Source organism: Anomaloglossus baeobatrachus, chromosome 12 (assembly GCF_048569485.1).
Source record: "Anomaloglossus baeobatrachus isolate aAnoBae1 chromosome 12, aAnoBae1.hap1, whole genome shotgun sequence".
NCBI lineage: Eukaryota > Metazoa > Chordata > Amphibia > Anura > Aromobatidae > Anomaloglossus > Anomaloglossus baeobatrachus.
The window spans coordinates 117,608,078-117,636,016 of NC_134364.1; the positions used below are offsets into that span (position 1 = coordinate 117,608,078).

At 49.7% G+C, this 27,939-nt stretch overlaps 1 long non-coding RNA gene across 1 annotated transcript; it reads right to left on the reverse strand.

The window, feature by feature from the left end:
• Nucleotides 1–206: 206 nt before the first annotated feature.
• On the reverse strand, nt 207–27,939 carry LOC142258131 (uncharacterized). The gene is made up of 3 exons (XR_012727713.1): nt 27,838–27,939; nt 1,098–1,179; nt 207–764 (listed from the first exon to the last, which is right to left on the reverse strand). It is a non-coding gene; the product is annotated as an uncharacterized LOC142258131 (long non-coding RNA).

Below are 27,939 nucleotides of genomic sequence, written 5' to 3' on the forward strand. Positions count from 1 at the left end.
AATTCTTCAGCTCAGACCTTGGAGTCTCACCAAACCAGAGAATGAAGAATGGTTGGTGCACCACCTGTGTTGAAGTAATTCTTACTCCTAATAAAGGTTTCTAGATTCATTAATTGGCACCAGTGAAAGTTAAATACACAGGCATGCGATTTCCACATAATTTTAATGAGAATCACTTTTATAGTCCTCAAAAAAATAGGCAATCTTTACAGGATAGCAAATAGAATACATAACTGCATAATAAGTAAAGACACTCCCAGCATCCTCCCAGAAAGTCTCTTCCAAAAGTGAAATCCCACACCCCAAGAACTTTTCGGCAGATTCCTGAAGACTAATTCCTTCCTTTAAGACCTGGAAATATTAAACTTATCTCCAAGGCCCAATTCACAAGATAGGAAGAGACCCCACTCATTGAGAGACAGCATAGTTCAGCTACATGCAATCATCTTATGAACCTGTCATCCTAAACTGTTCTCATTTTGAGAAGCTGGAGGAGTCCTAACACTTGTCTCAGCAGGTTTCCCAAGGTAAGATGTAGGGGCACGACCAAGATGGCAGATCTCAGAGTAAGGATTTCACCAAATAGAGACACTTCCAGGATCCCACAGTGAAAAGGGAGCGATCCGCACATTGATCTTCCATCCTAGGCTCCGGTGGCTCCATGTGATCTCCTCCAGCACATCGGACGGGGAATGGACACCTTTGGCAGCAACAAGGACCAGATTCTTCAGGTTTAAATAAAGGGACAACGTCACGATGAAATCCTGCAAAGAAAAAGTACATGATTGAGAAAACACTACGAGCTGTGTGTAAAGAAGTCAAAGTGATGGAAGGGTCTCACTGACTGGCGTAGTGGAGATATGGACTGCAAAATACACCCGCCTGTACCCGGTAACACTGACATTTCAGAACAAACATAGTATTAAAAGCTACTGGGGACATAGGGACAGGCTGATAATCAAACGGGCGGTCCCCAGCGCCATCTCCAGACCACTAGACTTTACAGCTGAAAAATCCAAAAAAACAAAAACAAGTTGATCCTGACAGGCTAAAGCCTAAGAGCGTGTAATATACTCACTGCCAGGATTCATACCCACCTACAGGTCTGAGCAGTGGTTAGTGCAAAGGATCGCGATACCTGCGGTTACCATGCCGATCAACCTCTCAATGTTCTACATCCTATTGAGGGAAAGGAAGAAAATACATTCATGACTCAAGTGCATTTCACGCCTGTAGTATTAGGTGATACCATAATACATAATATATTACAGTCACGATATATAACCGCATGTAGTGATCACCCAGTATATGAAGTACACAACACATTAAACAGTACACTACGTAATATATGCAGCATGAAACCGTTACCTATGGTGCACAAGGTCCCCCCTCACTGCCCAACCCCACACTCTAAGACCTCCACTGCCCCCCTCCAAACATACACAATGTCCCAAGACGCCAGAGCACCCCTGCTCCATGCATCCATACACTGCAAAGCCCCCACTGCAGTCCCCCTCCATACATAGAGCAATACCCCCTATACACCCCCACACCGCAAGGCTCCCAGGAGCCCCCTTATATACCCACATGCTGCAAGACCCCCAAAGTTCTCCTACGCACTGTGCAAGTGTAAGGGATAGTCGGACCCCTGGTAGTGAAGGAGCGGTTTTCCCCCCCTTAAGACGCCACAGTAGTATGGTGGCAAATTGTAAATGTTAATGGTAAAATGTTACCTGTCAAACTGTTTCCCCACTAGGTGCCAGTGTAGAGCAGTGGTTCCCCTGGTAACAGTGGCAGGGAAGGAAGGGGCAGGGCAGCCTAGGTGGGGAAGGAAGGGTTCTGAATGCAGAGTCCAGTGTGCAGGGAGATGTGAGAGGCGAGCAAGCTCGGTCTGAGGTGACTGGGCAGAGTGTGGGAGTGAGACGAGGCAGTCAGCCTGAGTGAGTACTCTTAGCTAGAAAGCAGAGGAAACCCATGAGAAACGGTGGAAGAGTTGGGACTAGTCCGGAGCCGGTGGTGTGTACTAGAGTGGAGTGCAGCTATCAGGGGGATAACAAGTGGCCCCTGCAGGCGAAGGTTAGTGCCCTGACAAAGAAGTGGAGAGGTGAGAACTTATCCAGAGCCGGTAGTGTGTGCTGGATCTGCCCTACAGTAAATCCGGGTTAGAGCGCAGCTACTAGGGGGTTAACGTATGTCCCCTGCAGGCAAAGGAAAGTGCCCGAAGAGAAAAAGGAAACTGTTTTTGTAGAAAAGGACCTGTAACTTGTAACGTACTAAAGTAAACCTGCTGCAAACAAAAAGATGGAAGGTTTGATTAATAAATCGGTGTTTGGTTTATCCGCTGCCTGCAATTGTCTCTTTCCTGAAAGTGAAGAAGGAGCTGGAGAGCACAGAAAGAACGCTGTCATGAATGGGCCCCATGCATCCACACTCTGCACCAACAACACACCTGTTTTGCAAGTAACGGCCGGGCCGGGGTTCAGCCTGCGGCCCACAAGGCGAGGGGACCCGACTACACCCCCTGAGGCGCCCCCTGCCCCCGTTACATTTTGGCGTAGTCGGCAGGATCAAGCCCGCAGAAGAGAAACCCCGAGCAGAGACCAAGTGGTGCCTGATGTACTGAACAGGCCGCAAGATGGCGGCCGTCCTCATGGATTTAGTGAAGGCGCGAAAAGTGGGCGCCAAACGAAAAGCGCTGGGCTGGCCTGTAAGGAAGAAGCCCGGAGTGCACCGCCCAAAGAGGGGAGGTGCTTGCCGCGAGATACTGCAGAGGTCTAGAGACGTCGGCGGCGCCGCAAGAAAGAAGAGGCGTTGCAAACGCTGTGCCGACCTGGTGGGTGAGGCCGGGGGCGGAGTATGGGCAGAAGCGGGAAAAGAAGAACCGCCTCCACCTTCCCCGGCGCGATTGCAACCCCGGCAGTGGAAGAAGAAGCAAACTCCAGTACCTGGACCAAGCAGAATGGAGAACAGAGCGTGGCGCTCTCAGCATAAGCAAGCGCTCGCTGAAGCCTGTGGGCTGAAGAGTACCCCGTCGGTCGCGCCAAAAGCGGACGCCGAACCTACGGCTGGAGACAAGCCAAGAGAAGCATCGGCATTACTGGTGATACATCAGAGTATGGTGTCGCACCCGGTAGTTGTTGTCGGCAGCCCACTGCGGTCCCGTCCAGCTACCCCCTCACCCCTGCAGGAGGCTGAAGGGCCTGAACCGGAGAAGGAAGTACCGGAGCCACCGGGTTATGAGCCGTTTCGTAGGCTACCCCGCTTACCTGGACAGTCCCTCTCCGACCATGTGAGGGCCCAGCGGGCCGAATGGCTGCGTGCATACCACCCAGCGTGAAGAGGTGGTCATCCGGAAGAGACGTCTGTTTGTTGTTGGGAGCCGGTGCTGTTAGGAGCCAGCAAATGTTACAGCTCAAGCAACGTTAAAAGTACTGAACCCGGGAGGAGCTTAATACAGAACTGTGCGTGGACTCCTTCCGTGACTGTTAAGAAGGAATCTTGTTGTCCTGTTGTTTTCTGCCCACCCAAAGACCGGGAGCGCTTGGAAATAGCCTCCGGGCAGAAGGTCAGCTAAGACCGGGAGCGCCTGAGGAGGGCCTCCGGGCAGATGTGCGACTAAGACCGGGAGCTTCCCTGGAGGGACTCCGGGCACCAAACTTGTGTGTCAGTCTGTGTGTTTTAAGTATTGTGTTTTCCTACATGTGTTGTTTTGCAGGTACGAACCTCGCCAGGAGGCTGAGGTTAAAGAGGGGAGGAATGTAAGGGATAGTCGGACCCCTGGTAGTGAAGGAGCGGTTTTCCCCCCTGAAGACGCCACAGTAGTATGGTGGCAAATTGTAAATGTTGATGGTAAAATGTTACCTGTCAAACTGTTTCCCCACTAGGTGCCAGTGTAGAGCAGTGGTTCCCCTGGTAACAGTGGCAGGGAAGGAAGGGGCAGGGCAGCCTAGGTGGGGAAGGAAGGGTTCTGAATGCAGAGTCCAGTGTGCAGTGAGAGGCGAGCAAGCTCGGTCTGAGGTGACGGGGCAGAGTGTGGGAGTGAGACGAGGCAGTCAGCCTGAGTGAGTACTCTTAGCTAGAAAGCAGAGGAAACCCATGAGAAACGGTGGAAGAGTTGGGACTAGTCCGGAGCCGGTGGTGTGTACTAGAGTGGAGTGCAGCTATCAGGGGGATAACAAGTGGCCCCTGCAGGCGAAGTGCCCTGACAAAGAAGTGGAGAGGTGAGAACTTATCCAGAGCCGGTAGTGTGTGCTGGATCTGCCCTACAGTAAATCCGGGTTAGAGCGCAGCTACTAGGGGGTTAACGTATGTCCCCTGCAGGCAAAGGAAAGTGCCCGAAGAGAAAAAGGAAACAGTTTTTTGTAGAAAAGGACCTGTAACTTGTAACGTACTAAAGTAAACCTGCTGCAAACAGAAAGATGGAAGCTTTGTTTAATAAATCGGTGTTTGGTTTATCTGCTGCCTGCAATTGTCTCTTTCCTGAAAGTGAAGAAGGAGCTGGAGAGCACAGAAAGAACGCTGTCATGAATGGGCCCCATGCATCCACACTCTGCCCCAACAACACACCTGTTTTGCAAGTAACGGCCGGGCCGGGGTTCAGCCTGCGGCCCACAAGGCGAGGGGACCCGACTACACCCCCTGAGGCGCCCCCTGCCCCCGTTACACAAGGTCCCCTAACTGCAACACACACTGCAGGTCCAACAATGACCCCTCGGCCGACACACTGAGAAAGGCAACAACTACACCTACCCCCACAAACTGCACCCACTGCCCCCTCCACAAATCGCCCTGCCCTCCCTCCATGCACACAGTTCAATGCCCCCTATACACAGCTCAATGTTACCTATAACCCCCTCCAGACTGTACAGTACCCTCTTCCACAGTAAAATGTCCCCCTCCACACAGTACAGTGCCCTCTATTGCCCCGTCCCACAGTACAATGTCACCTATCACCCCCTCCAGACTGTACAGTGCCCCATCAATACAAAGTACCCTATAACACCCTCCACACAGTACAGTACCCTCTTCCACAGTACAATGTCCCCCTCCACAGTACAGTGCCCCCTATTGCCCCTTTCTACAGTACAATGCCCCCTATACACAGTTCAATGTCCCCTATAACCCTCTCCACTGTGCAGTGCCCCCTACCATAGTACAATGCCCCCTATACGCAGTTCAATGTCCCCTGTAACACTCTCCACACTGTACAGTGCCCCTATATGCTGTTCAATGTCCCCTATAACCGTCTCCACTGTAAAGTGCCCCCTATTGCCCCCTTCCACAGTATAATGTCCCCCTCCACACAGTACAGTGCCCCTATATGCTGTTCAATGTCCCCTATAACCGTCTCCACTGTAAAGTGCCCCCTATTGCCCCCTTCCACAGTATAATGTCCCCCTCCACACAGTACAGTGCCCACTATCGCCCCCTTCCACAGTACAATGTCCCCGATAACCCTCTCCACACCGTACACACATTACTCTTACCTGTGGACCCTTTCTATGCCTGGGGCTTCAGGGCAGCAGTAGATGGAGGCTGAGGATTTGGCACCTCTCAGCCGCCTTAGTTTGGCAGAGTCGTGCAGGAGCCCCTTCCCCTCTCATACAGGCAAGTGTCCCCCATTGTAGCCGGCACCCTGTGTGCTCCCCTATACAGAAGGGCAGCCATGATTGCTGACACCATGAAATGGGAAGGGGCTCCTCTGTGGGGTGTCGCCCTCTTATAGGCCCGTTTGCTGGATACTGATTAGTGAATATAATTAGTCTCACCTGTGGGTTCAGAATCAGCTTCTTGACTCCATTCCCAGCAGGAGGTTTGAAGCTCCATATTTACAGTTCCAGCACATTGGATGTAGTTGGTAGGAAGCTCCTGTCCTCTCTGCGTCTCTTGTAGGGCTCACTCACACTTGCGCTATTTTGACGCAAACGGAATCCGTCACTAATGTAGTACGGTTCATTTATTTACAGTGGAAGCGCGACATCATGTGGACACAAGCGGGTACTGCATGACACACACGCGCCATAGTAACGCGCTTCCACTGTAAATAAATGAACTGTACTACATTAGTGACGGATTCCGTTTGCGTCAAAATAGCGCAAGTGTGAAACTAGCCGTATTCTGTGTATACTCACTTGCGGTGCGTGTTTCAAATCTGCAACGTGTCAATCTCTCTCACAGATTTTCCCTATAAAATTGCATTTCAGATGCAGAAAATCCGCAGGTAATAAACGCACCAGACTGTATCAATAAAGATTTGTCAAAACCAAAACCAAGAAAGTATCAAAAACAAAAAACACAGCACTAAAAATGCATTCAGAAAACGCAGGTAGCCTAATTTACATAATAGCTGCAAACATTTTGCAACATTAAAAACTTCCCAAAAACTCATCATGTGCACGAGGTCCAAGACTATCATTGTGCAAGATAACAAGGCTTCTCTGCACTCAATGGCCACATTTGGGGCAGGATTTTGTAGTACAATATCCAATATAAAATGTTGATTCTGACAAATATGTAGGGGTGTACTCATTTATTCTTTGCACTGTTACATAATAGAGGAAGAATGGAGCCGTCACTTATTTTAGCTGCTTCACCGTTTGCAAACCCTGAAGTGGTTAAAAGAAGAGACAGGAGACGTGACAGGCGGTGAGTATTTGGTCTTTGTCACATTTTTTTTCTCTTCTCACTAAGGACATGTTTAGTTCACACGCGCTATTTTTATTTTATTTGCTACATTTGTTTTTCACGTTCTTTGTTATGAGGTCCTAAAGCAGCTGAGGGATATCATGAGGTTCTGCAGCAGCTGTTGTGAGGTTTTGCACTGACCAAGGTGTGTTAGGAGGTTCTGCAGCAGCCGAGGTGTGTTAGGAGGGTCTGCAGCAACCGAGGTGTGTTAGGAGGTTCTGCAGCAGCTGAGGTGTGTTAAGAGGTTCTGCAGCAGCTGAGGTGTGTTAGGACTCGGCGGTCCTGCAGCGGCTGAGGTGTGTTAGGAGGTTCTGCAGCAGCTGAGGTGTGTTAGGAGGTTCTGCAGCATCTGAGGTGTGTTAGGACTCAGAGGTCCTGCAGCAGCTGAGGTGTGTTAGGAGGTTCTGCAGCAGCTGAGGTGTGTTAGGAGGTTCTGCGGCGACTTAGGTGTGTGAGGAGGTTCTGCAGCATCTGAGGTGTGTTAGGACTCAGAGGTTCTGCAGCAGCTGAGGTGTGTTAGGAGGTTCTGCAGCAGCTGAGGTGTGTTAGAAGGTTCTGCAGCAGCCGAGGTGTGTTAGGAGGTTCTGCAGCAGCTGAGGTGTGTTAGGACTCGGAGGTCCTGCAGCGGCTGAGGTGTGTTAGGACATTCTGCAGCAGCTGAGGTGTGTTAGGAGGGTCTGCAGCAGCTGAGGTGTGTTAGGAGGGTCTGCAGCAGCCGAGGTGTGTTAGGAGGTTCTGCAGCAGCCGAGGTGTGTTAGGACTCGGAGGTCCTGCAGCGGCTGAGGTGTGTTAGGACTCGGAGGTCCTGCAGCAGCTGAGGTGTGTTAGGAGGTTCTGCAGCAGCTGAGGTGTGTTAGGAGGTTCTGCAGCGACTGAGGTGTGTTAGGAGGTTCTGCAGCGACTGAGGTGTGTTAGGAGGTTCTGCAGCGACTGAGGTGTGTTAGAAGGTTCTGCAGCAGCTGAGGTGTGTTAGGAGGTTCTGCAGCAGCTGAGGTGTGTTAGAAGGTTCTGCAGCAGCCAAGGTGTGTTAGGAGGTTCTGCAGCAGCTGAGGTGTGTTAGGAGGTTCTGCAGCGGCTGAGGTGTGTTAGGAGGTTCTGCAGCAGCTGAGGTGTGTTAGGAGGTTCTGCAGCAACTGAGGTGTGTTAGGAGGTTCTGCAGCAGCTGAGGTGTGTTAGGAGGTTCTGCAGCAGCTGAGGTGTGTTAGAAGGTTCTGCAGCAGCCAAGGTGTGTTAGGAGGTTCTGCAGCAGCTGAGGTGTGTTAGGAGGTTCTGCAGAAGCCAAGGTGTGTTAGGAGGTTCTGCAGCAGCTGAGGTGTGGGTTATGAGTTATATTATAAAAAAAAAATAAATAAAAAATATCATGATTTGAATTGTGTGAAAATCATAAAAATCCTCTTAAATTGGTAAAAATCAATTTGAAATAAATGATCCAGTAGATTGTAATACATAATAATAATGTAGCCGCACTTATGTTGCTTCATGTTCTGCTCCATTATTGGAAATATTTAGTATCTTTATTCTGGAGGATAATTAGACTCCAATCACAGAGATCAGGGTCACTGTTAGGACTCCAGACCACTGTGCCGGACGCTGAGCTGGTTTCCTGACTTACTGGACCGGTCGTATTAATATCTGATGGGAATGGGAACATTAACACTAAATAAAATTGTGACGACTCAGCGTCAATGAGAATAGCCGACCACTTGGGGGGTGAAGTATTCTTAATTATGCCAGACATATTATTCCTTTGTTCAGTAAGTCAAAAGACATTAGCCATTGTTTGATGTAAGACTGTTTGGTGCCTCTCGCTGTATGTTAAATTGTGGAATTGTGGTGCCCTGGACCCCAGGGGTCACAGGTTACTACACTCACATACACCCCTCCCACACTAGAAAGGTACCACCAGTCAACCACAAAGACCTGATTGCCTCCCTCAGAGTTAGACAGGCACACCAGGTGGGCGGAGTCAGGCAGAAAGACACGCCCCCCAAGGAGTCTGCTGGCCTGAGGCAGGAAGACAGTCAATTCAGTTCAGTACAGTGGAGTAGAGAGTACTAGAGTACAGTTCTGCTTGGGGCCTGGGCTGGAGCCTAGGACCCCAGATCAGTCAGGCAGGCAGACGGCAGTGGCCGCCTGCAGGAGACCGGGAATACGACCGGTGGAACCATGAGGGACCGGGACAAAGTAGTGGCCCGCCGGAACCGAAACGGGGAGCCAACAGGATACCGGAGCACCAGGCAGGGTACTCAGACCCCGAACTATGCTATACGCCACCACCATAGTCAGATTAACTGATTCCGGTCTGGACCTCAGGGGTTCATTCCCACCAAAGTCCCGATTGAAGGCAACAGCCCAACCCGTCCGGATAAGAGCCACCGCCAGAGGCCAGAGATCCAAGGGCCAGCGTCTGCGGGCAAAAGAGGCTCCTACGACACATACACGCCGGGGAGCGTGTGGCGCCCTAGGACCTGGTCGCCACAACAGCATTGCCCTCTCAAAGGGTTAATGCTGAGCCTGGAGGTAATTGGGAGATCCATTGGCCAGCAGGTTTAACACCCAACACAGTTCTCCCTCCGGCCAGCAGGGGGAGCTCTGAACCTGGAATTCCAGGGAGCCTTCCTCTACCTGACCAGAGGGAGGAAGTGGAGTCAGTCTGAAGGGAGTAGTGAAAGTGAACAGACGCAGAGTGAGCTGTCCTGTGAATCTGGGGCCTAGAGCTGGAGCAGCTTGGCCCAGAGAAGCAGGAATAGCTGAGAGGCAGCAGAGAGACTCAGACATCGGAGTCTGTGGTTGCCAGGGTATAAAATCCGTCCCTGGTAGCCGAGTCCGAAGGGCAGGAGAGCTGCAAGCCCCTGGCCCAGAAACATCCAAGGTACAGCTGCAGCATCAGGGCCCGGTGTGGACTCCAGCGGAGAAGCACCAGAGAGAGGGTCTGCGCAGCCACCTACAGAAAGAAGGGACGTGCCATCGGTCCCAGCAGCAAAGAGGGCCATTGCTGGATTCAGAGAAGCAGGGTCCTATCATCACAAAGCAAAGTACAGGAGTAGGCCTCATACTCAGCTGGCCAGAAAGATCATCCCAAGTACTTCCAGGCCGACCGGATCCCCATCACCACCTGTAACGGTCTCCCAGGACTGGACTGTTCCCAGAGTAAAAGAGGAGAAGGTAAAGAGACTGTTGTTTGTGCCTGGTTCTTTCCTCGCCTGTCGGCCCTGCACCGTGTTAGCCACACAACACCATAGACTTTCACGGGCACCAACTGTATCCCGGGGCATCGCTCCACCTGTGGGGAGCAGTAACATCATAGCTGCCATAACATCACCCCGGAGTTCTCCCATAGCAGCGGCGGCTTAATAGCCGCATACCACAGGTGGCGTCACGAACATTAACTTCAACTCATCAGCCACTTATTATACTGACACCCACCAGGGCCACGGAGCCGGGCCCAGCCACCACTGACTACCACCGGACTAGTCCGGCCCGGCACCGAGTGTCCCATAGCCCTGGGGTGGGCGAGTCAACTTTTGGCGTCACGAACAGGATTTCGTGCCCGGTTCCACCGGGTACTGTGCGCCTGAATAATTGCGCTTTAAAGACTGTATTACTGCGTGTTTCACTGTTTGAAAACTGCCGCCGCCATTATCCTCACTGAGCGCAGGAAGAAGGGGGGCGTGCCTGACAAAGAGCGCGAAGGGAGCGCGCCATCAGAGCAGAGCGCTGTTAACCCCGCGCGACCCGGAAGGAAATTTGAAAAGTGAACGGAGCCTGGTAAGGTTCACTAAGGGGGAGGAAGATGTCCGACGCAGAGGGAGGGCAGGTGGCTGCCATAGCCCGAGACGCCGCAGCGCCCGCCGAAGCGATCCCTGTCGCCGTCGCCCCATCCCCCGCTGTAGCGCCGGTAATGCCGATCACCATGCCGTACATACCGGGCGCAGAATGGCTGCCGCAGTATTCCGGGGAGTCCCATACCTTGAGCGACTTCAGAGAAAGCCTGCACAGCTTATTCCGGGTGTATCCGCTGACTGAGAGCCAGAAGGTGGGCATATTAATGGGACAGCTAGCCGGCGCAGCCCAGCGTGAAGCGAAGTCATGGCCTGATACAGATAAAGGGACAGCAGCCCAGATACTGGCCAAGCTAAAGAGTACTTTTGACACCCGCACCGCAGCAGAGATAAAGATGAGATTCTTTGGGTGCAAGCAGCGGCCCACAGACAGCATAAGGGACTATGCCTTAAACCTGCAGGAGGCCCTGAAAGCGGTTAAACAAGTGGACCCAGAGAGTGTACGTGAAGAACACAAACTCCTAACTGAGCAGTTCATAGAGGGGCTCCTGTCAGATGCCCACAGGACCCAGCTGCGTATCATGGTCCTGCAGAACCCTGCTCTGGACTTTGCAAAGTTTAAGGACCAGGCCATCCGGGTACTGAGAGAATCTACACCGAATGACCCAGTGCCCCTCCGGCCTCTTGCTATCACGTACCCCGGGGTGGTGCCTGCAACACGAGCCACTGCAGGGGCTGAGGCGCAGTCCCTGGATAAGGATCCCACTGCAGAGCTCAGACAGCAGTTCCAGGAGCTGACCAAGACTGTAGCTGCCCTTGCCAAGATCGTGCAGTCCCTACAAGTGACCCCATCGCCTGCAAAAATCGAGTTGGCCTCCAGCCCAGATGACGTCCCATGGATGCGACAGAGGAGGGTTCCGCCGACCCGAGGCAGAGACACAGACCGGTATGATTCAACGGGACAACCGATCTGCCGCCGCTGCAGCCAGGCGGGCCACATTGCACGATACTGTCCTTTAAATGGGCCGAGCCTGGGGCCAGGAGCCGACCCCCAGGTGTAAGGAAGCCCGGCTCAACCCCCAGCCGCAGCAAGTATGTGGGAGGACGACCGGTCCTTCCTATTGTGCTGGATGGGATCCCTTTGAATGCCCTCCTGGATACTGGGTCCCAGGTAACGACCATCCCCTATAAACTGTACAAAAGATATTGGGCTGATTCAGACATTGACCATGGCCCAGATGATGATTTAACAATTGTGGCCAGTAATGGTCAGCCCTTACCTCAAATTGGGTATAAAGAAGTAACCATTAAAGTGGGGCGGGTGGAATTGCCATGTCAGGGGATGATAATTGTAGATATTGATCGCAAAGAATCTGACCCACTGCTAACCATTGGTACAAATGTGATAGAAAATTGTATTGCCGAAGTGATAATTTTGTTGCAGCAGGCGTCTGAAACTGCCAGCTCCGGGCAGCAGCGTGCCCTACAGAGGGAGATCAGAGCCCTGATGAGGAGGCAGCAGGTGGAGCTGGCCGGAGGAGAAATTGGCAGTGTGAGGGTAAGTGACCCCCTACCCATTGCAATACCCCCAAGAAGTGAAATGTTGATATGGTGTCGGGCAGCAATAGGCCTCAAGGGTCAGGATTACCATGCCTTGGTAGAACCGGTGTATTCAGACAGTAGGCCTGGAGTCCTGATAGCCAGAGGGGTAGCAGACGTCCGCAAGGGGAGAGTGCCCATCCGTGTCCTGAATTGTGGGGAGGAGGAAGCCAAATTGCCCCGGTACGCCACTGTAGCAAAACTGTACACTGTCAGCAACAACACCATCAAAGCAGTGGAACCCTTGATCCCGTCCGACCAGGCGGAAGACAAGGGCTCCAAGGGGCAGCTGGAAGACTGGTGCCAAAACTTACATGTGGGCACCGACTCCACCCCCTCACACCAAAAGAATGGGGTTTACCGGGTGGTACAGGAGTACGAGCGGGTCTTCAGCAAACACCCCCTAGATTTTGGGCAGGTGAAAGGGGTTAAACATCAAATCCCCACGGGTGATCATCCCCCCGTTAAAGAGAGATACCGCCCTGTACCCCCCGCACAGTATCAGCGTGCCAAAGAAATGTTACGGGAAATGAAGGAGGCTGGGGTTATCAGAGATAGTTGTAGCCCCTGGGCAGCTCCACTAGTGCTCGTAAAGAAAAAGGATGGTACAATGAGAATGTGTGTAGATTACAGGCAAATTAACCGCATTACACATAAAGATGCTTATCCCCTACCCAGAATAGAGGAGTCACTAACAGCTTTAAAGTCAGCTAACTATTTCTCCACCTTGGATCTCACCAGTGGGTATTGGCAGGTTCCCGTGGCAGAGGCGGACAAGGAGAAGACTGCATTCACGACGCCGATGGGTCTCTGCGAGTTCAACTGCATGCCATTCGGGCTCTGCAACGCCCCAGGGACATTCCAACGGTTGATGGAGTGCTGCTTGGGCCACCACAACTTCGAAACCGTGCTGTTGTACCTGGATGACGTCATAGTCTACTCCAAGACTTATGAAGACCACCTGAAGCACTTAGCAGAAGTGTTCGAGTCTTTGTCAAAATATGGCCTGAAGATCAAGCCGTCCAAATGTCACCTCTTGAAGCCAAAGGTACAGTACCTGGGTCATGTGGTCAGCGCAGAAGGTGTGGCACCTGATCCGGAGAAAGTCACCGTAATCAAGGACTGGCCAAGACCCACCACGGTAAAGGAGGTGCGGCAGTTCCTTGGGCTGGTGGGCTACTACCGAAGGTTCATTGATGGTTTCACCAAGATAGCAGCGCCCCTTCAAGATCTCCTGGTGGGCCAACCAAAGCAGGCTAAGAAGCAGAGCCCTCCATTTGAATGGAGCAGCCAACTAGAAACCTCCTTTGTCCAGCTGAAAGGGGCTCTCACGGGAGAAGAAATTCTGGCCTACCCTGACTACAGCCAGCCGTTTGTACTGTATACAGACGCCAGCAACGTGGGCCTGGGAGCCGTTTTGTCCCAGGTGCAGGGAGGCAGGGAGAAGGTGATAGCGTACGCCAGTAGGAAGCTTCGGCCCACAGAAAGGAATCCAGAAAATTACAGTTCCTTCAAGCTGGAGTTCCTCGCTATTGTTTGGGCAGTGACTGAACGCTTCAAACACTATCTGGCGTCGGCCAAGTTCACCATCTTCACGGACAACAATCCGTTGACACACCTGGCAACAGCCAAGTTAGGGGCGTTGGAACAGCGATGGATGGCCCGGCTGTCTAACTTTGACTTTACCATCAAGTACCGGGCTGGCAAGAAGAATAACAATGCTGATGCGCTGTCCAGAATGCCTCACTTACCCGAATCTGGAGAAGACCTGGATGAACTCGAAGAGATAGAGTTACCGGCTTTCCATCATCAGGGCGTTTCCCAGTGTGAGCATGCTGTGGGAGTGAAGCGCTCGAGCCAACACGAGGTCCCGGTTAACCCATTACTCCACCATAATTGGGAAGAGACACAGAACGGTGACCCGGCGGTGCGATTGGTCAAAGAAAAGCTAGCACAAGCTGAGACTCATCTTGGTCCAGATGCTCCAGAAGAAGCCCAGCAGTTGTGGAAAGAGAGGGGACGACTGTTCACCTACCAAGGCAAGCTCTGCAAGAGACACGTCAACTGGCGAACAAATGAACTTGTCTGGCAGATCGTGGTTCCGCAGAGGGATGCTCCAATGGTCCTAGCAGCTTATCATGATAACGCAGGCCACTTTGGGTGGAAGAAGTTGGAGGCCCTACTCCGTGATCGGTTCTATTGGGTGCACATGAGAAAGGTGATCGAGAAGTGGTGCCGAGACTGTGGCCCGTGTAACCTGAGGCGGAAGGATGATGCCAGCCAAAGGTCTCCCCTACAGCCAATTGTTACGAAGCAGCCCCTGGAGTTGGTGGCCCTGGACCACGTGAAGTTAACACCAAGCCGGTCAGGCTATGTGTACGCCCTCACAATTGTGGACCATTACTCTCGTTTCCTGGTAGTAGTGCCTGTGAAGGACCAGACAGCCAGAACAGCAGCTAAAGCGTTCCAGGCATCCTTTTGCCGGCCTCACGGTTATCCGGAAAGGGTACTGACCGATCAAGGCCCTGCGTTCGAGGCGGAGGTGTTCCAAGAGTTTTGTAACATGTACGGTTGTAAGAAAATCAGAACAACACCGTACCACCCCCAAACCAATGGACTGTGCGAGAAAATGAACCATGTGGTTATTGATATGCTGAAGACTCTACCTCTGGAAGAAAGGAACCAATGGCCAGAGAAGCTGCCAGATCTGGTCGACCTGTACAACCATATCCCAGTAAATTCGACCAACTGCAGCCCCGCTTACCTGATGCGAGCCAGACCTGGCAGGTTGCCTGTAGACTTTGAGATGGGGACTGTGTCGCCTGAGGCGGTTCAAGAAATAGAGGATTGGGATACAGAACGGCAGCAGCAGTACCGTAAGGTCCAGGAATGCGTAGAGAGGAGCCTGTCTCAAGCCAGAACAAGACAAGAGCAGCAGTACAATCAAACGGCACCAGCAACTCCCTTAGCACCTGGAGAACAAGTCCTCAAGAAGAAGCGGAGGACGCATAAATTGGATGATCAGTGGGAGAACGAGCCCTACACCATTATCCCCTCCAACTTTGACAACAGTAAGGTGTGCCTCATAAGCAAGGACGAAGGCAAGACTTGTCAAGCAATATCCAGAGACCGCCTGAAGACGTGCCCTGAGCGGTGCAAAGTTCAAAGGGAAGTGGAGGAAGTTCGAGAAGAAGGGGAAGAGATGATACAAACGATCCTCGGCAAATTCCCCAAGACTTGGACCCGCATAAATGGTGCCGTAGTGGTACCGGTCCTGACGTTCCCACAGTTGGTCGAGCCAGAAACAGAACAGGTTCCGGATCCACCCAAAGAACCGTCCGCCCCGACACGCGGTGACACGCCAGCAGTGGAACAGGAGGATCAACCCCCTGTCAGTGGTGAACCTGTCATACCCTTGGCGACTCCTAGACCACATAGGCAATCATCATGCATACCTATTGGGGTTAGGCCTACCGGTAGTGCTGAGATAGGAGACACACTAAGTAGTCAGGGACAAACACCAGAGCTACGCAGGTCTCAACGCAGCACTCGGGGACAACCCCCTCTAAGGTATAGGGAATCAACTATATAAAGAAAGAGTATTTATTAGAATGTAAATAGTTATGTGAAAAGTCTGTAATGTCGTGTACAAAATGTTTTTTTTTTTGTGATTGCGAAATTGGACAATTGGGCCACTGGACTATGGGTGGCCAACACCTAAATTGTTTATAGTTAGCACCAGTGTGCTCAACACCCCTGAAGAAAAACCCGTCCGGCGTGCATAGAGTGGGGTCATCAATGCTCTGACGCACGCCCAGAGCCTACGTTGGGGGTTTTATCGCGGCGGGTCCCCCATGGAGCAGTGTAATGGACACCCGGCAGGGAGCCACACTGGACTCTTATAGTACTGTTTGAATTTGTAACGTTAAAGAGAATGTGCCTCCCATATTGGGATGAAATGTATGACATGTTATGTTTTGTTTCCACAGTCCGGGAGTACTGAATTTAACTAAGGGGGAGTGTGGCGCCCTAGGACCTGGTCGCCACAACAGCATTGCCCTCTCAAAGGGTTAATGCTGAGCCTGGAGGTAATTGGGAGATCCATTGGCCAGCAGGTTTAACACCCAACACAGTTCTCCCTCCGGCCAGCAGGGGGAGCTCTGAACCTGGAATTCCAGGGAGCCTTCCTCTACCTGACCAGAGGGAGGAAGTGGAGTCAGTCTGAAGGGAGTAGTGAAAGTGAACAGACGCAGAGTGAGCTGTCCTGTGAATCTGGGGCCTAGAGCTGGAGCAGCTTGGCCCAGAGAAGCAGGAATAGCTGAGAGGCAGCAGAGAGACTCAGACATCGGAGTCTGTGGTTGCCAGGGTATAAAATCCGTCCCTGGTAGCCGAGTCCGAAGGGCAGGAGAGCTGCAAGCCCCTGGCCCAGAAACATCCAAGGTACAGCTGCAGCATCAGGGCCCGGTGTGGACTCCAGCGGAGAAGCACCAGAGAGAGGGTCTGCGCAGCCACCTACAGAAAGAAGGGACGTGCCATCGGTCCCAGCAGCAAAGAGGGCCATTGCTGGATTCAGAGAAGCAGGGTCCTATCATCACAAAGCAAAGTACAGGAGTAGGCCTCATACTCAGCTGGCCAGAAAGATCATCCCAAGTACTTCCAGGCCGACCGGATCCCCATCACCACCTGTAACGGTCTCCCAGGACTGGACTGTTCCCAGAGTAAAAGAGGAGAAGGTAAAGAGACTGTTGTTTGTGCCTGGTTCTTTCCTCGCCTGTCGGCCCTGCACCGTGTTAGCCACACAACACCATAGACTTTCACGGGCACCAACTGTATCCCGGGGCATCGCTCCACCTGTGGGGAGCAGTAACATCATAGCTGCCATAACATCACCCCGGAGTTCTCCCATAGCAGCGGCGGCTTAATAGCCGCATACCACAGGTGGCGTCACGAACATTAACTTCAACTCATCAGCCACTTATTATACTGACACCCACCAGGGCCACGGAGCCGGGCCCAGCCACCACTGACTACCACCGGACTAGTCCGGCCCGGCACCGAGTGTCCCATAGCCCTGGGGTGGGCGAGTCAAGCGGACTACCAGTGCCCAGGCACAGTGGTCACACTACAAACACAGGTGCAGGAGAAAGGCGGACATTGCCAACCTGACTACGAAGCTCCAGCCGGCTGCGGGCCCCGTCCATCCCTCCGTTTAGTTTACCAGTGACTGTGTGGTTTAATCGTGAGTGCACCAGTGCCATCTGGCACCGCACCGCAACCCTGCGACCTGCACCCCGGCCTTCGCACAACCGGGCCCCGGGACCAACATCCCCTACCCACGGAGGGGTCAACACCTAGCTGCGCCACTACACCGCTCCCGGGAGTCTCCGTACCTTCACCGCAGCGGTGGTGTCCACCATCACCACAACCCGTGGGTGGTGTCACGAACAATCATCCCAAAACCAAACACCCGCATTCCCCCGTGCGTAGCGCCAACCCTCCCTTGCAGAGCGACGTGATCCCCGGGACCGTGAGAGGCTTGAGCCACCACCCGCAGTACGAGCACGGATCCGAGCGGCTCGGCAGTTGCAGCCGAGGCCGCGGGGTGGTACAGAATGTCTGCTGATTACGGATTGCATCAGCCCCCCTGCGGTGCACTAATCTGCATTTTGAGGACAATTGTGCAATCTAATTGAGTCCGCAAACACAATGAAGGGACAGCCATGATTGTTTCCTCGTAATCTCGTAAGACACAATACCCTGAAATGGAGGGTTACAGAGGAGGGTTACAGAACTGCTCCACTGCTCAAAGCTGAGCCCATGAATTTGCTTGGGCAGCACAGGTTGGGGGGACTCTCCGGTCACCTGGCCACACCACGCTGTGCTTGGTCAGCTTCCTAAGAATGCCGCTATCGCCTCTCTGAGGTGCCAACCAAAAGCAGGATGCTGCAATCACAATGTTTCTGTTACTTTGTGTCACATCCACAGTTGCAGCCACAATAGTTACTTTATGTTGCATTTAGTGCATCACGTTGTGTTTTGCAATTATACAAGAGCCGATTCTATTCAAATCTGCCCTTCCACCAGATCCCTCTATTCCTCCTCCACATCATCTCACTCTCCTTCAGACTCTTTTGACCTTCATACACTCGCTGTACCTTTACAGAACCCTTTACCAGATCCCTCTATTGCTCTTCCAGATCATCTCACTCTCCTCCAGACCCTTTTGTCCTTCATAGACCCTCTGTACCCTTACAGAACCCATCACCTACTGTGCCCTTCCACCAGACCCCTCTATTCCTCCTCCAAATCATCTCACTCTCCTCCAGACCCTTTTGTCCTTCATAGACCCTCTGTACACTTACAGAACCCATCACCTACTGTGCCCTTCCACCAGACCCCTCTATTCCTCCTCCAAATCATCTCACTCTCCTCCAGACCCTTTTGTCCTTCATAGACCCTCTGTACCCTTACAGAACCCATCACCTACTGTGCCCTTCCACCAGACCCCTCTATTCCTCCTCCAGATCATCTCACTCTCTTCCAGACCCTTTTGACATTCCTAGACTCTCTGTACCCTTACAGAACCCATCACCTACTGTGCCCTTCCACCAGACCCCTCGATTCCTCCTCCAGATCATCTCACTCTCCTCCAGACCCTTTTGACAGTCCTAGACTCTCTGTACCCTTACAGAACCCATCACCTACTGTGCCCTTCCACCAGACCCCTCGATTCCTCCTCCAGATCATCTCACTCTCCTCCAGACCCTTTTGACATTCCTAGACTCTCTGTACCCTTACAGAACCCATCACCTACTGTGCCCTTCCACCAGACCCCTCGATTCCTCCTCCAGATCATCTCACTCTCCTCCAGACTCTTTTGTCCTTCATAGATCCACTGTACCCTTCCAGAACCCTTTACCTACTGTGCCCTTCCACCGTATTCCTGTTCCCTTCCAGACTCCCCTGCCTCGCCTCAGACCCCTCTCACCTCCATCATACTCCCCTGACATCAGCCATCAATTTCCAGCAGATATCATACATGACCAGCCTTGGTTGCTCTGGCAGGAGGCTCCATACACTATAGATCGCTGGTCGGCGTTGTGAGAATGACGGATCAGAAGCCATGTCAGAAATCCTTTCTTTTTTAGGGATTATTTTGAGGATTTTCATTCCTCTGAAGCGTTTCTTGTAGTTCTTTTCATTTGTGACAAATTCGGAGCAGATTCCAGGAGGATTCTGCCTTAAAGTGACATGCACATTATTTTTTATATTATTTTTTATCCAAATATGGGAAAATACATTAAAAATAAAGCTAACATTGGTGACTAGTTTAGATGCCTCACCTCGGTTACAGCTATTCTGCAGAAAATGGGGGTCATAAAGGGAGACATTAGGCTATAAAGGGGAACACAACAGGTGCTGAGCCTAAAAATCCACTCAAGGTGCTTTATTTATGCTTTTGAGACCCTATCCTCTCCTCTCTGGTGGAGGGCATCGGGTGGTCCGCCATTGTCCATGGTATATAGACCATTGAAATTTATTTCTGCATGTACAGACAACTGGACTCGATTTTGTTCATTATTTTCTGCCAAATCTTATAGTTGTATACTGGTATACAATACCATAATAACCATGGTATCCATGCATAATCTTTGTTTTCAGATCATTTGAGAGTTGTTTTGAGGAGCCCATGATGCCACTCTTCATAGGAGATTCAAATAGGAGAGCAACTTGCAAGTGGCCACCTTAAGTACCTTTTCTCATGATTGGAAACACCTGCCTATGAAGTTCAAAGCTCAATGAGGTGACAAAACCAATTTACTGCTTTAGTAAGTCAGTAAAAAGTAGTTAGGAGTGTTCATATCAAGAAATTGATAAGGGTGCCCATACTTTTGCACTGGTCAAATTTTGTTTAAATGCGGATTGCACATTTTCTGTTAGTACAATAAACCTCATTTCAATCCAGAAATATTACTCAGTCCATCAGTTATTAGATATATGAGACTGAAATAGCAAAAACCCAAATTGTTATAAAGAAAAAAGGTTAACATTAATAGGGGTGCCCAAACTTTTTCATATGACTGTAGATAGATAGATAGAGGGATAGATAGATAGATAGATAGATAGATAGATAGATAGATAGATAGAGGGATAGATAGAGGGATAGATAAATAGATAGATAGATAGATAGATAGAGGGATAGATAGATAGATAGATAGATAGAGGGATAGATAGATAGATAGATAGAGGGATAGATAGATAGATAGATAGAGGGATAGATAGATAGATAGATAGATAGATAGATAGATAGATAGAGGGATAGATAGATAGAGGGATAGATAGAGGGATAGATAGATAGATAGATAGATAGATAGATAGATAGATAGATAGATAGAGGGATAGATAGATAGAGGGATAGATAGATAGAAAGATAGATAGATAGATAGATAGATAGATAGATAGATAGATAGATAGATAGATAGATAGATAGAGGGATAGATAGATAGATAGATAGATAGATAGAGGGATAGATAGATAGATAGATAGATAGAGGGATAGATAGATAGATAGATAGATAGAGGGATAGATAGATAGATAGATAGATAGAGGGATAGATAGATAGATAGATAGAGGGATAGATAGATAGATAGATATAGATAGATAGATAGATAGATAGATAGATAGAGGGATAGCTAGATAGATAGATAGATAGATAGATAGAGGGATAGATAGATAGAGGGATAGATAGAGGGATAGATAGATAGATAGATAGATAGATAGATAGATAGATAGATAGAGGGATAGATAGATAGAGGGATAGATAGAGGGATAGATAGATAGAGGGATAGATAGAGGGATAGATAGATAGATAGATAGATAGATAGATAGATAGATAGATAGATAGATAGATAGAGGGATAGATAGATAGAGGGATAGATAGATAGATAGAAAGATAGATAGATAGATAGATAGATAGAGGGATAGATAGATAGATAGATAGATAGAGGGATAGATAGAGGGATAGATAGATAGATAGATAGATAGAGGGATAGATAGAGGGATAGATAGATAGAGGGATAGATAGATAGATAGAGGGATAGATAGAGGGATAGATAGAGGGATAGATAGATAGAGGGATAGATAGATAGAGGGATAGATAGATAGATAGAGGGATAGATAGAGGGATAGATAGAGGGATAGATAGATAGATAGATAGATAGATAGAGGGATAGATAGATAGATAGAGGGATAGATAGATAGAGGGATAGATAGATAGATAGATAGATAGAGGGATAGATAGATAGATAGATAGATAGATAGATAGATAGATAGAGGGATAGATAGAGGGATAGATAGATAGAGGGATAGATAGATAGATAGATAGATATAGATAGATAGATAGATAGATAGATAGATCCCGCCCACCATTCCTAGGAGTAAGCAGCATTGAAGATGAGCTCCTGAGTTTTTCATCATTTATACCTTGTAATGAGCAAACAGTAAGACAAAACCTGGAAAAATTGGACTCTGTGGAACAGGAAAGCGAGCTGGACTGAGCTGGACTGAGCTGGACTGAGCTGGACTGAGCTGGACTGAGCTGGACTGAGCTGGACTAAAGATTTTTATGAAAAAAAGAGGAAATAGAGGATTTAAAGGACATAAGAAAAAACCTGTTGAAGGACAGATCACATACAACAGGAGGATTCCAAACTGACACCCAGAGATCTGCACATCCAAAGGTAGGACCATCCTCCATCCATACCACAACCTACAGACAGTGCTGTAATTACATCTCTGATAAATAAGGATTATTATAAAAATGGAAAATATAAATGTAGAACAAGTAACTGGGCAGAGAGCAGAGCTGGAGACACGGGACACCAGGGGGTCACACACTCTGGAAATCACATACTCTGAAGGGCAGAAAAGCATTCATGCACAAAAAGCCATAAAACATGCAAAGATTAGAGAAGATCCAGAGACCCTCTTTTCTGATTTTACCTCTAAAGAGAAAGATAAAAGGAAAACCAATTTATTATTTTTCACAGACCAACCCTTAAGGTACCGTCACACTAAGCAACTTACCAGCGATCCCAACAACGATAGGGATCGCTGGTAAGTTGCTAGGAGGTTGCTGGTGAGATGTCACACTGCGACGCTCCAGCGATCCCACCAGCAACCTGACCTGGCAGGGATCGCTGGAGCGTGGCTACACGGGTTGCTGGTGAGCTCACCAGCAACCAGCCCCCAGCGCCGCGTGGAAGATGCTGCGCTTGGTAACTAAGGTAAATATCGGTAACCAACCCGATATTTACCTTGGTTACCACCGCACGGAGCTACACGTGCAGAGAGCAGGGAGCAGCGCACACTGAGCGCTGGCTCCCTGCTCTCCTAGCTACAGCACACATCGGGTTAATTACCCGATGTGTACTGCAGCTAAATGTGCACAGAGCAGGGAGCAGCGCACACCGCTTAGCGCTGGCTCCCTGCTCTCCTAGTTACAGCACACATCGGGTTAATTAACCCGATGTGTCCTGCAGCTAGCTACATGTGCACAGAGCAGGAGCCAGCACTGACAGTGAGAGCGGCGGAGGATGGTATCGAAGGTAAATATCGGGTAACCAAGGACAGGGCTTCTTGGTTACCCGATGTTTACATTGGTTACCAGCCTCCGCAGAAGCCGGCTCCTGCTGCCTGCACATTTAGTTGTTGCTGTCTCGCTGTCACACACAGCGATCTGTGCTTCACAGTGGGACAGCAACAACTAAAAAATAGCCCAGGACATTCAGCAACAACCAACGACCTCACAGCAGGGGCCAGGTTGTTGCTGGATGTCACACACAGCAACATCGCTAGCAACGTCACAAAAGTTGTTCGTTAGCAGCGATGTTGCTAGCGATGTTGCTTAGTGTGACGGGGCCTTTAGCCTGGCACACCGCTCTGTGCAATCAATATAAGTATATATCCAAGAACGGCATTAATAAGGGCCGGCAGATCAGAATTAGAAACCAAAAAGAAGACGAGACCAACTCACTGACCATAAACATGTACAATAATGGCATAATCATGGTACAAGGGGCTGAGGAAAACTTACATAAATTTGAAGACAGCTTTTCTCAAATTAAACTCCAGGCACAAAATTGCAAAGAACAACAAACCCCAGCAGCCACCATCACCTCTACAGAGACCTCCAGAGACAGAACTGCAGCCCCCAACACCTCACACCCCTCACCCGATACCCTCAGAGACTGTTTATCTCAACTAGAAAGAGACTTTGTACAATTTAAAGAAGAACTTCAAAGAAACCTTGGTGACAGAAATGCAAATGACCAAGTAATGAATGAGATAAGCAAACTGAGATGTGAATACAGGTTGGCCCTGCAGGAAATAAGAAGCAAAATGTGTGAACTGCAGCAAGAAAATGCCTGACTGAGACAGGAGATAACAGAGCTGAAGACTCCTGGATGCCTGAAACAGGAGGACGCCATAGAAACACAGAGGAGTGAAGACAACATGGCCTCCACTGGCCAGGAGGGAGCTATGGTAACTAACACCAGTACAGACACCATGGCCTCCACTGGCCAGGAGGGAGCTATGGTAACTAACACCAGTACAGACAACATGGCCTCCACTGGCCAAGAGGGAGCTATGGTAACTAACACCAGTACAGACAACATGGCCTCCACTGGCCAGGAGGGAGCTATGGTAACTAACACCAGTACAGACACCATGGCCTCCACTGGCCAGGAGGGAGCTATGGTAACTAACACCAGTACAGACAACATGGCCTCCACTGGCCAAGAGGGAGCTATGGTAACTAACACCAGTACAGACACCATGGCCTCCACTGGCCAGGAGGGAGCTATGGTAACTAACACCAGTACAGACACCATGGCCTCCACTGGCCAGGAGGGAGCTATGGTAACTAACACCAGTACAGACACCATGGCCTCCACTGGCCAGGAGGGAGCTATGGTAACTAAAACCAGTACAGACACCATGGCCTCCACTGGCCAGGAGGGAGCTATGGTAACTAACACCAGTACAGACACCATGGCCTCCACTGGCCAGGAGGGAGCTATGGTAACTAACACCAGTACAGACACCATGGCCTCCACTGGCCAGGACACTGAGATACCAAATAACTCCAACAATATGAATGCTCCTGAAAATAACATAAGTGAACCACAAACCAGAGATATAGAAAAGAGAAGAGAACCAGCCACCAGCAAAATCTCCAGCACAGACCCCCAGCTTCACCCACGTACCCCACCCGTGACCTCACAACGTTTTGATACCATCCTAATAATGGACTCAAATGGGAAATACCTGAAAACATGGCGACTATTTCCAGGAAAAAGGGTCAAAAAAATCCACTGTGCAACAATTGAGCAGGTGACAGCAGTCATCAATAACCCACGGTTCACAAGCCCAAATCATATTTTTATACACACAGGAACAAACAATCTGCCAGCCCAACACCAGCAGATCGCAGGACAACTGACCCAACTAGCAAAGACGGCAAAACTAAAATTCCCGGACAGCAAAATAATTCTATCATCTCTGCTCCCAAGAAATGATGTATCCAGCCAAACTACCCAGAGCATCAACACGGACCTGACCACAAGAATCAAGGCTGTGCCCGACGTGATCCTGGCACAACACCCCTCCATAAAACACCAACACCTCTATGACGACAAGCACCTAAACAAACAAGGGGTCAGCCTACTGGCCAAAGAGCTGAAGGACATTATACTAAACAGAGACCCCATGCCTGGACTCAACAACAACCAAAATCCCATGGAAAGACCCCCAACAATAAAAAGACAGGAAACCCCAATTTCATCACAGGAGGCCAGAAACAAAGCCCTTCACCCAACATCGGGCCATCAGAGGAGGAGACCACCATGGAGGGGACCATCAGCCCCACACAGAGACATGCAGGGCAGAGATATGGAAGAGATTAGAACCCTGCTCAGCACATTGTGCAGGAAACTAACACACCTATAAACCAGTCGTAAATCCAGAGTGTCTTACACAGCCGCACTCATTACAAGGTATATACACATGAGGTATATAGAGAAAAAAAAAAAAAAAATGACCTCATTCACAATCAGCAGCTGGAACATCCAAGGCCTGAGCACCTCGGCCTTTGGATGTAAAACAAATGTCCCCGACTTTATTCAAAGACTGAAGAATATAGACATTCAGATCCTCCCGGAAACATGGACCAGAGCTGAAAACGAACCTCTGGTGCCAATCGGATACAGAGAAATCTCTGTCCCTGCCCTTAAAAATAAAAACACCAAACAGGGCCGCTGCTCAGGAGGAATATTGATCTGGTATAAAGAAGAGCTCCACCAGTACATCAAACCAGTGAAGAGAGGAGGCAGCCACATATGGATCAGAATCAGCAGCTCCATCCTCACCTCTCAGTCCGATGTCTACCTCTGCACCACCTATATACCACCGCCAGAGTCCCCCTACTTCAATCCAGACAGCTTTGAGATCTTACAAGAAGCCACCCATTATCAGGTCCTGGGCAAAGTTCTCATCTTTGGAGACCTCAATGCAAGAACAGGGAGAGAAAAAGACTTTCTGACCACAGATGGAAACATCTACATATTTGGGGCAGAGAACGACAGTCACGACTCAGAACACTCAGAGAGAAACAGCTATGACAGTACAGTCAACAAAAGTGGCAAAAAGCTCCTGAACTTATGTAAAAGTTTAGGTCTTCATATTCTTAATGGACGTACAAAGGGAGACTCACTGGGAAGATATACACTAAACTCCCATGTAGGAAGGAGTGTAGTAGACTACGCCATGACAGATATGGACCCGGCAAATATTAGCGCCTTCATAGTCACCCCACAAACGCACCTGTCAGACCACAGCCAACTTCTCCTGTACATAAAATCTACAGAGAAACCATCCACACAAAAGCCACAGCAGAGCAGCCTCTACAAGCGACCTCCATCCTATAAATGGTCCAAGACGTCAGAAATAAAATATAAAGAGGCTCCCAACAGACCGGAATTACAGGAGATGCTCCACAACTTCTACAGCTACAAGTACAAGTCAAACCCAGAAGGAGTGAATCAAGCTGCAAAAGACCTCAACAAAATATTCCACACCATGGCCAAATTGTCCGACCTCAAACAAGTCAACTATAAGAGGCCAAAAGAAAAGCAGATCAATGGTTGGTTTGACAAAGAGTGTAAAGCCGTTCGAAAGACCCTGAGAACAGCCTCAAACAATAAACACAGAGACCCCAACAACCCAGACCTGAAGGAAGCCTATGACACCATACAAAAGCAGTACAAAACCATCCTCAGGAGAAGAAGCAGAGCTACATCTCTACCAAACTTAGCCAACTCCAAGACGCCCTCCAAGACAACTCCTTCTGGGAAATATGGAGCCACATGGACACAAAGAGCAAGAAAAAGAATGACACCCATATCCAAAATGGCAACATCTGGCTCCAGTACTTCAGAGACCTCTACAAAGACATCCCAAAAGAAGGACTAAGCCAAGAGCAGGAAAACATAACATCACAACTAAAGGCAATGGAAGAGAAAATCAAAAACTTCCAAAACCCACTGGACACACCAATTACATTACAGGAAGTTGCAGAGAAAATCACTTCCATAAAGTGTAAAAAATCTAGTGGTCTGGATGGAATCCCCCCAGAGATGTTGAAGTACAACCCACCAGAAATTCAAGCTGCAATGGTTAAACTGTTCAACATTGTGCTGAGTGGTGGTTACTTCCCTCGTACCTGGAACCAAGGACTCATTACACCGATCCACAAGAATGGGTTCAGGTATGACCCTGCCAACTACAGAGGCATATGTGTCAGCAGTAACTTGGGAAAACTGTTCAACAGCATCCTAAACAAAAGGATCATCAGTTTCCTTACCGAGCACAATGTCCTGAGCAAAAGCCAAGCAGGGTTCGTGCCAAACCACCGCACTACGGACCACATCTACACCCTGCACAGTCTCATTCAGAGCCACGTCCACAATACAAAGCATGGGAAGATATACGCCTGCTTTGTAGACTTTAAAAAGGCCTTTGACTCAGTGTGGCACCCGGGCTTGTTCTTAAAAATGCTGGAAAGCGGAATAGGAGGAAAGACCTACGATGTCATCAAAAGCTCCTACACTGAGAACCTCTGCAGTGTGAGTGTGAACGGTAGAAGAACGGCTTATTTCCAGCAGAGCCGAGGAGTCAGACAGGGCTGCAGCCTAAGTCCAACGCTCTTCAATATTTACATCAATGAGCGGCTACTGCTCTAGAATCTTCACCTGCTCCAGGTCTCACACTCCATGACGCCCAGGTGAAATTCTTGCTCTATGCAGATGACCTACTGCTGGTGTCACCAACTGAGAAAGGTCTCCAAGACAACCTACAAATTTTGGAGAAAATCAGCTCCACATGGGCACTACCGATCAATCTAAAGAAAACCAACATCATGGTGTTCCAGAAGAGAAAAAGAAGATTTGACCAGCATCCTTCATTTGTCGTAAACGGCTGCACTCTAACAGGAACAGACAAATACACCTACTTGGGCCTGGAAATTCACCAGTCAGGGAGCTTCAAACAAGCCATAGAGACCCTGAAAAACAAGGCCTGCAAAACCTTTTATGCCATCCGAAGGAAATTGTATCATCTGAAGCCACCACTGAGGGTCTGGCTAAAAATCTTCGATTCCATCATTGCCCCAATCCTCCTGTACGGCAGCGAAGTCTGGGGCCCTCACACTTACCCAGATTGGTCAAGGTGGGATTCCAGCCCAACAGAAATATTCCACCTGGAATTCTGTAAGCCCCTTCTCCAGGTCCATCGAAGCACCTCCAACAGCGCCTGT